The 10395-nt window shown below is 52.6% G+C and overlaps 1 pseudogene; it reads right to left on the bottom strand.

The window, feature by feature from the left end:
• LOC144943396 (indian hedgehog protein-like) overlaps nucleotides 1-9391 on the bottom strand; it is a 120354-nt pseudogene extending 110963 nt beyond the window's left edge.
• Nucleotides 9392-10395: the final 1004 nt, after the last annotated feature.

Consider the following 10395-nt stretch of genomic DNA (forward strand, 5'->3'; position numbering starts at 1 on the left):
ACTGATATGCAACGAGGTTTGACCTCAACATTGATACAAGATAAGGTTTGACCACCACATTAATACGCGATGATGTATCACCGCCCCACTGATACACGACGAGGTTTCAGTGCCCCACTGATATGTGACGAGGTTTCATCGCCACATTGATACGTAATGAGGTTTCAGCACCCTACTGATACACGACGCGATTTCACCGGCCCATTGATAAGCCACGAGGTTTCACCACTACACTTGATACATGACAAGGTTTCACCACTATACTGATACACAATAAGGTTTCACTGCCCAATTGATAAGTGACGAGATTTCACCACCATATTGATATGTGACCAGGTTTTACCATCGCACTGATTCGCGACGAGGTTTCTAAACAACACTGATATGCGAGGAGGTTTCACCATCGCATTGATACATGATGAGGTTTGACCACCAGATTTATACGTGACGACGTTTCACTGTCACATTGATACGTAATGAGGTTTCAGCACCCCGCTGATACACGACGCGGTTTCACCGGTCCATTAATAAGCCACGAGGTTTCACCACCATACTGATATGTGACAAGGTTTCACCATCGCACTGATACGCAAGGAGGTTTCAAAAGCACACTGATACGTGAGGAGGTTTCACCGCCACACTGATACGCAATGCAGTTTAACCGCTGCTGTGACACACAACAACATTTCACCGTTGAACTGATACAGGACGAGGTTTGACCACCACATTTATACGTGACGACGTTTCACTGCCCCACTGAAACGCGACGAGGTTTCAATGCCGCACTGATTAGCGCTGATGTTTTACCGAACCACTGGTATGTGACTAGGTTTCACTGCCCCACTGATATGCAACGAGGTTTGACCACCACACTGTTACATGACGACGTTTCACTTCCCCACTGATACGCGACAAGGTTTCACCACCACACTTATACACGAAGAGGTTTCACCTCCACACTGATACGAGACGAGGTTTCGCCACAGCATTGCAATGTGATGATGATTCACTGCCACACTGATACGCGTTGATGTTTCTTTGAACCACTAATATGCTATGAGATTTCACCGCTGCACTGAAACGCGACGAGATTTCAACACCACACCAATAATTGAGGAGCTTTCACCACCTCACTTAAAAGCGATGAGGTTTCACCGTCGCACTAATACGCGATGAGATTTCAATAAGACACTTTTTGTTGAGGAGGTTTCACTGCGCCACTGATATGAGTAGGTTTCATCGCCCCACTGATACGCGATGATGTATCACCGCCCCACTGATACACGACAAGGTTTCAAAGCCCCACTGATATGTGACGAGGTTTCACCACCACTCTGATAGGCGACGAGGTTACACCAATGCACAGACACATGGCAAAGATTCATTGCCGCACTGATAAACGATGAGGTTTGACGAGCACACTGATATGTGAAGGTCTAGGTGAGGGTTCTTGGGAGAATCTTGTTGAGAGTCTGGATTAATATTTGGGTGTGAATGTGGGTGAGTGTCTGGGTGAGAGTCTGGGTGAGATCTGGTGAAAGTTTAGGTTAGATCATCTGGGTCTTTGTCTGTATGTCTGGGTGAGAGTTGGGTGAGTGTCTGGGTGAGAGTCTGGATGAGAGTATGGGTTCGTATCTGGGTGAAAGTTTGGGTGAGTGTCTGGGTGAGATGCTGGGTGAAAGGCTGGGTGAATGTGTGGGTGAGCGTCTGGGAGAGTGTCCTCTGAAGAATCTTGGTGAGAGTCTGGATTAATGTTTGGGTGTGATTGTGTGTGAGAGTCTGGGTGAGGGTTTGAGTTAGAGTGTCTGGGAGAGGGTCTGGTTGAGGGTCTAGGTGAGAATCTGGGTGAAAGTGTGGGTCAATTTCCGGATGAGCATCTGGGTGAGAGTTTAGGTTAGTGTTTGGGTGAAAGTCTCGGTGAGTGTCTGGGTGAGAGTCAGACTCCACCCAGGAACTCACCCTTACTCTCAACCAGACTCTCACCCAGACTCTCTTAACTAAATTTTCACCCAGACCTAATCCACACTCTGTCACCCGGAATCTCACTCAGACACTGACCCATACACTAACCCAGACTCTCACCCAGACTCTCTCAGCCATACCCTCTCGCCACGACTCTCACCCAGACCCTCTCACCTAAACTTTCACCCAGACACTAACCCACACTCTGTCACCCAGAATCTTACCCAGACTCCAAACCAGACTCTCGCCCATGCTGTCAACATGATACTCACCAGATCCTCACCCATAATTACACCCACTCTAACCTGAACTCTCACCCAGACTCTCACCCTGACCCTCACTCAACACTCACCCAGACACTCACCCAAACTCTCACCCAGACATACACACAGACTCTCTAACCTAAATTCTCACCCAGATCTCACCAAGACCCTCAACCAGACTCTCACCCAGACACTCACACAGAATCCCCACTCTCTGTCACTCTCTGTCAACCAGAATTTCACCCAGACACTGACCCAGACTCTCACCCATACCCTTTCACCCAAACTTGGTCACCCAGACACTCACCCAGACTATTTCACCTAGACTCTCTGATCCAGATGCTAACCAGACTCTCAATCCGACTCTCACTCCGACTCGCACGAGGACTCTCATCCAGAATCTCACCCAGACTTTCAGTCAAGTCAAGTCAGATTTATTGATCACATACCCATGCATGCATGAGTTACATGGCAGTGAGATTATTTGTTCCCGCATCGCTCTCTCTCTCTCAACTCGTGCAAATTGGCAACAAAAATGTAAACAGCAGCAACAATATTTTAAAATATTTTAAAAGTATTAAAAACTAAGTAAAATCGCTGTGCAGGTGATAAAAGTGGCATGTGCAAAGCAGAAATACGGTCCCCATGCAGGTGAGCTTGTAATGCAAAATGTTCTTGTTTGGTTAATGTCTAATGCATTCGGTGGGGAGGGGGGTGTAAATGGGGATAGGGGGGCAAATTCAGGGTTGGTGGGGTTTGGGCAGATATTTCATGGGGCTGTCCTCAGCTCAGCATCCGCATGGCCTGGAGATCGAGGCTGTCCCTGAGGCAGCTGGTGGAAGCCGCAAGTTGATGTAGCTTCGCTTCCTCTTGGATTGTTTTCTGATGAAAAGGCCATGGCCCCGGTGGCTGGAATCGCCGATGATCTTTTGGGCCATCGCGATGCACCTCTTGGTGTATAGGTCTCTCAGGGTGGGCAGCACGCTGCCTGTGATCCGCTGGGCGGACGGCATCAGCGTCTGAAGCCTCCGCAGGTCCCGTTCAGTGCAGTTACCGTACCGGGTGGTGATGCAGCCAGTCAAGGTACTCTCAATGGTGCATGTGTAAAAGTTCCTGAGAACAGGTGCGGGCATGCCACATTTGCTCAACCTTCTGAGGTTATAAAGGCACTGCTGGGACTTCTTCACCAGTGTATCCACGTGCCGGGACCATTTCAGGTCCGCTGAGATGTGAACTCCAAGGAACCTGAAGCTGTTGACCCTCTCCACTGATGCCCCGTTGATGGCATGTGGTTACCCCACTTCTTTAAGTCCGGAATCAACTCCTTAGTTTTTTTCCGACATTGATCTCAAGGTCGTTACCTTGACACCACCTCGAGAGTGCCATCACCTCATCCACGTAAGCCGTGGTGTCGTTGTTGGTGATCAGACCCACCACTGTCGTGTCGTTAGCGAACTTGATGATAGCGTTGGAGCTGTACCTGTTTGCACAGTCGGTAGTGTAAATGTAGATGTACAGGAGGGGGCTAAGCACACATCCTTGCGAGGCACCTAAGTTGATGGTCAGGTAAGATGAGATGTCATTGCTCATCTTGACCGCTTGCAGTCTTCCCGTTAGAACGTCCAGTCTGGGTGAGAGTCTGGGTGAGAGTTGCTGGGTGAAAGTATGGGCGAGAGGGTCTGAGTGAAAGTCTGGGTGAGAGTTTAGATGAGAGTTTGGGTGAGAGTGCGTGAAAGTCTGAATTAGAGAGTCTTGGTAAGAGTTTTGGTGGAAATTGTTAGGTTAGAGTCTGGGTGAGAGCGTCTGGGTGAGTGTCTGGGTGAGAGTCTGGGTGAGAGTCTGGGTGAGAGAGTGTGAATGAGAGTCCTCGTGAGAGTATTGGTGAGCCTCTGGGTGAGTATGTGGATGAGGGGCTGGTGAGTGTCTAGGTGAGTGTCTGGGTGAGGGTCCTCGTGTGAGTCATGGTAAGAGTCTGGGTGATTGTCTGGGTCAGATTCTGGGAGAGAATCTGGGAGAGTATCTGAGTGAGCATCTGGGTGAGTATGTGTGTGAATCTTGGTGAGGGTCTGGGTGAGAGATTTTTGGGTGAGAGTCCGGGTGAAAGTCTGAGTTTCTGGGTGAGTGTTTAGGTGATCGTCTGGGTGAGATTCTGGGTTAGAGTCTGGGTGAGGGTCTTGGTGAGCATATTGGTGAGAATCTTTTGAGAGAATGTGGGTGAGTGTCTGGGTGAGTGTCTGGGTGAGAGTCTGGGTGAGTGTCTGGTTGAGTGTATGCGAGAGAGTGTCTGGGTGAGAGTCTGTATGAGTGTCTGAGTGAGAGTCTGGTGAGTGTCTGGGTGAGTGTCTGGGTGAGTGTCTGGGTGAGAGTCTGGGTGAGTGTCTGGTTGAGTGTATGGGAGAGAGTGTCTGGGTGAGAGTCTGTATGAGTGTCTGAGTGAGAGTCTGGTGAGTTTATGGGTGAGAGTCGATGTGAACGTCTGGATGAAAGTGTCTGGGTGAGGGTCTGAGTGAGGGTTGTTGGGTCAGAGTTTGGGTGAGAGAGTCTGAATAAGAGTCCTCGTGAGAGTTAATTGGGTGAGACTCTGGATGAGAGTCTGGGTGAGAGTCTTGCTGTGAGTGTCTAAGTCAGATGGTCTGGGTGAGGGTCCTCTTGGGAGTCGGGGTTTGGTGGATTTGGTGGTTAGCGCTCAAAGCAGCAGCATGCCTCCCGACTTGCTCTCTCACTACAGTTAGATTTTAGCGTTTCATGTAATCTATTGTTGTTGTTTGCTTTAATTAACGTCGTTACCAAAATGTGTACCAAACTCGCGATGATTACCTATAATAGACAAATATTATTGGACATCTGAGAGAAGAGCTTGCTTTCCCAAGGCAGCCTGCCCAGAGACGACCCTTTTTTGACCAGACAACAACATAAGACGAAACGCGGAAGAAGAGCCAGCGTTCAGATGAGGAATAGAAAATTATCTCACCATACTTCAATGCCGAGCATATTCTTGTGTAATGCACAGTCCCTGTTTAACAAGGTGGATGATGTGCGGGACAGGATCGAATTCCAACGGGAGACACGAGACTGCAATGTTCTGTGTTTCACGGAAAGCTGGCTTTATGGAAACATCCCGGACGCAGCCATCGGGGTAACAGGCTTCTCTCCTTTTCACCACGATCGGACTTTGGACAGTGGGAAAACAAAAGGTAGCGGATTGTGTGTGATGATCAACTCATAATGGTGTAACGTGAGTAATGTCTCCATCAAAGCATCTTTGTGTTCACCAGATGTAGAGTTTGTGATCCTATCATTCCGACCTCATTACCTCCCGAGATAATTTCACGTGATTGTTTTGTCGCTGTGTACGTCCAACACCACACCGGCTATGGACATGTTACACAAAACAATCTCTCTCTGCACTAGAAACCAAACCTCCGGACGCTGCTGTGATTGTGATTGGGGACTTTAACAGAGCGAACCGTGCGAGTGTACTCCCAAAGTTTTACCAACATGTGAAATGCACCTCCAGTGGAGACGCCATCTTGGGTCACTGTTATGCAATGCTGAAAGACGCCTACGAGGCGTTCCCCTGCCCACCGCTCGGGAAGTCCGACCACAAGGTGATCTTGCCGCTGTCAAATTACAGCCCTCTCTTAAAGAGACAGGCTCCTCCCACTACAAGAGTAGTCCAATGCTGCTCAGAAGAAGTAGAGGCCAGACTCACGGTTGGCCTGGAGGATACAGACTGGGATATGTCTAGAGATGCGGTCTACAACAGAGTGGAGGAATTTGCTTCGACAGTGCTAGGTCATATCAAGTTCTGCATGGACATTCCTGTGCCAACCAAGATGACGTTCTTACCAAAATGACAACCCCTGGGTTAAACAAGCGGCAGTCAAAGCAGCACTGAAGGACCGACACAAAGCATGCAAATCCAGAGACCCCACTGAAATCAGGGGGACCAAGGCGGGCAAGAGACAATACAGGGACAAGTTGGAGGCCCTCTACCGTGACTCCAACTCTAGGAGCCTGTGACACAGATAACAGTCAATCACAAGCCACAAATCACAATAAGCTGCGAGGCGATCAACAACGCCTCCCTCCCCGACCAGTGCAACACCTTCTACAGACGGTCCGAGGCACACACAGCTATCCCTGCACCTCCAGCTCCACAGTCCCCCCGCCTCCCCCTTCGTCCCCCAATCTCCATCTACCCCCACAGCACCGACCACAGCTCTACTGCAGGCGTCCTTTGGCTCAACAGAGGCGAGGTGACAAAGATCCTCCGGCAGGTTGACACCGGCTCAGACGGGATACCGGGGCGTGTCTTCAGGGCACGCGCACCGCAGCTGGCCCCTGTGTTAACAGACACTTCAAGCTTTCCCTAGCCCAGGCTGTCGTTCCAACATGCCTCAAGACGTCTGCTATTATTCGGGTCCCATAAAAGGCCAGAATTACGTGCCTCAATAACTACAGATGCGTAGTGCTTACCCCATCATCATGAAGTGCTTCGAGTGGGCAATCAGGAAACACATCTGCTCCATCCTACCAGATACACTGGATCTCCTGCAGTTTGCGTATTGCTCTAACAGGTCCACGGGCGACGTTATTCCTATTACATTGCATTAGGTACTGTCCCACATGGAGGTGAAGGAGGGTAACTATGTGAGAATGCTGTTTATCGATTACAGATCAGCATTCAATACCATAGTGCCCTCCATCCTAACCTCCAAACTGGAGGCCTTGGGTGTGAACGCTACCCTCTGAAGTTGGGTGCTGGACTTTCTAACGGGAAGACCGCAGGTGGTCAAGGTGAGCAATGACATCTCATCTTACCTGACCATCAACTTAGGTGCCTCCCAAGGATGTGTGCTTAGCCCCCTCCTCTACTCCATATACACTACCGACTGTGCAACCAGGTACAGCTCCAACGCTATCATCACGGTCGCCGATGACACGACAGTGGTGGGTCTGATCAACAACAACGACACCATGGCTTATGTGGATGAAGTGAGGACACTCTCGAGGTGGTGTCAAGGAGAAAAACCTTGAGATAAATGTCGGCAAAAACTAAGGAGCTGATTCTGGACTTCAGCAAGAGGGGTAAGCACATGCCACTAACCATCAATGGGGTCTCAGTGGCGCGGGTCAACAGCTTCAGGTTCCCTGGAGTTCACATCTCAGAGGACCTGAAATGGTTCTGGCACGTGGATACACTGGTGAAGAAGTCCCAGCAGCGCCTTCATAACCTCAGCAGGCTGATGAACTTTGGCATGCCCGCACCTGTTTTCAGGAACTTTTACAGGTGCACCATTGAGAGTACTTTGATTGGCTGCATCACCACCCGGTACGGTAACTGCACTGAACGGGACCTGCAGAGGCTTCAGAGGGTGATGTGGTCTATCCAGCGGATCACAGGCGGCGTGCTCCCCACCCTGAGAGACCTATACACTAAGAGGTGCATCGCGAAGGCCCAAAAGATCATCGCCGATTCCTGCCACCCGGGCCATGGCCTATTCATCACGAAACAATCCAAGAGGAAGCGCAGCTACATCAGCTTGCGGCTTCCATCAACTGCCTCAAGGACAGCCTCGATCTCCAGGCCATGCGGATGCTGAGCTGTGCAGAGCCCTATGCAATATATTTCCAAGCCCCTCCAACCCTATCCTCATTCACCTCAACCACCCCCCTCCACTGACTGCACTAGACATTAACCAAACAATAATTTGTTTTGCTAAGCACAGCGATTTTACTTAGTCTTGAATACTTTAAATAGTTGTTTTAATATATTTTTTTAATATTGTTGCTGCTGTTAACATTGTTGTTGCCAATTTACACAAGCTGAGAGAGAGCAAGACGGGAACAAATTATCTCACTGCCATGTAGCTCATGTAGGCATGGGTATGTGATCAATGAAGATGACAAGAATTGACTGAACGTCTGGGTGAGATTATGGGTGAGAGTCCTCGTGCTAATCGGAGATCAGAGTCGGGGTGAAAGTCTGGGTGGGTGTCTGGGTGAGAGTCTGAGTGAGAGTCTGGGTCAGGGAGTCTGGGTGAGTGTCTGGGTGAGTGTGTGGGTGAGTGTCTGGGTGAGTGTCTGGGTGAGTGTCTGGGTGAGAGGGTCGGGGTGAGTGTCTGGGTGACACTCTGGGTAATAGTCTGGGTGAAAGTTTGGGTGAGAGTCCTCGTGAGAGTCGGGGTGAGATTCTGGGTGAGCGTCTAGGTGAGCATCTGGATGAGAGTCTGGGTGAGCGTATTGGTGAGCATCTGGGTGAAATTCTGGGTGAGGATCTGGGTGAGTGTCTAGGTGAGGGTCTGGGAGAGGGTCTGGGTGAAATTCTGGGTGAGAGTTTTGGTGAGATCCTGGGTGAGACAGTAAGGGTCAGAGTCTGGGTGAGAGGGTCTGGATGAGAATATGGCCGTATGGGTGTGGGTCATGGTGAGAGTCGGGGTTAGTGTCTGGGTGAGAGTCTGGGTGAGCGTATTGGTGAGTGTGTGGGTGATAGTCTGCGTCAGTGTTTGGGTGAGGTTCTGGGTGAGAGTGTTTGAGTGAGAGTAGCGGGATGTGTATTGGCATGTTGTGGTTGGTGAGTAGCGAGGTGAGTTGCCAAAGTGATTTGCCATCGTGAGTATCGTGGTGAGTCGCGAGTTGACGATGTTGGTGAGTAACGGGGTGAGTGGCGAGATGAGTAGCCAGGGTGAGTAGTGGGGTTTGTAGCCAGGGTGAGTGTCGTGGTGAGTAGTGGGGTGAGCAGCGAGTTGTGCATCACCGCCGAACGGTGCGCGTGCCGGTCCCAGCCCACCCTCCTCCATCCACCTCCTCCACTTCCTCCACCTCCTCCTCCTCACCTGCGTCATGAGGCGGTCGGCTCCGGTGCCCTCCTCGTCCTTGAACTCCACGTCGGGGTTGTAGTTGGGGCTCAGCTCGGCGCGGAACCGCTCCGAGCCGCGCGCCACGCGCCCCGCCCCGCCGCCGCTGGCGCCCCGCGCCCCCTCGGGCGCGCGCGGCACGAACTGGCGCAGCGACAGCGGCGAGAGGCGACGCGCCGGACGGCGGCGGCCGCCGAGCGAGCGGCCCGGGCCGCACGCGACGGCGCCGCGCGGGAGGAGCGACGCGCAGACGGCAGCCGCCGCCAGCGAGAGCCACAGGAGGCGAGCCGAGCGGGGCGGACCCATCGCGGCGTGGACGGGGGGGGGGTCCAGGGGGGGGATAGGGGGAGGCGCGCGGGGGGGGGGGGTGATGGGTGGAGGGGGTGCAGTTGAGAGATGGTCGGGAGAGATGGAGGGTTTTGCAGGCGACCCAAGGTCCCTCTGGCGAATGGGACCAGCACCACCCCCCCCCCACTGTCCCCTCGAGGCGTCGCCTCCTTAAAGCTACTCCATTGACGACTGCACTCCAGCGACGACGACGATGATGATGATGACGACGATGATGATGATGATAGGGGTGCGGAGGGACGATGCGTGAGGCTCCCTGCGGGAAGTCGACCTCTTGGGAGGGGGCCGCGCTTGGAGAGTCTCTGAGTGGGACGCGGAGTGGGCGAGCTCCGCCCGGCGGAGGCGTGGGGGGGGTCCCTGGTGGACGGGCCGAAGAGCACCGGCTGGAGGGCCTCTCGGCGGAGTCTCGGCGGAACACGATGAGGGGGTCCTGGTCGTGACGCAGACGGTGGTGCAGGCAGACGGTGATGCAGACAGACGGTGATGCAGACAGACGGTGCGAGTCTCAGAGTCGCAGTCGCCAGGAGAGCCGAGTCCGCCGTGAGGGATCTTGATGAGAGAGAGAGACAGAGACGGTCCCGAGCCCCTCGCCTTGGGAGCCCCCGCGGGGTCTCGCGGTGCCCCCCCCCTCACCCCCCTTCCACCCCAACAGAGTGCGGACCCCCACAGCCCCCTACGCGCCGCGCGACCAGCAGCAGCAGCCGCCTCGAGCGTGACCGGGACTCGCCACGCGTGACAGAGACAGTGAGAGAGCGTGAGAGAGTGTGAGTGCGTGAGAGAGGGAGAGTGTGAGAGAGTGTGTGAGAGTGAGTGTGTGAGAGTGAGTGAGAGAGTGTGTGAGAGTGAGTGAGTGTGTGAGAGTGAGTGTGTGAGTGTGTGGGAGTGAGCGAGTGTGTGAGAGTGAGCGAGTGCGTGGGAGTGAGCAAGTGAGAGTGTGTGAGTGAGCGAGTGAGTGAGAGTGT

Source organism: Lampetra fluviatilis, chromosome 31 (assembly GCF_964198595.1).
Source record: "Lampetra fluviatilis chromosome 31, kcLamFluv1.1, whole genome shotgun sequence".
Lineage (NCBI taxonomy): Eukaryota > Metazoa > Chordata > Hyperoartia > Petromyzontiformes > Petromyzontidae > Lampetra > Lampetra fluviatilis.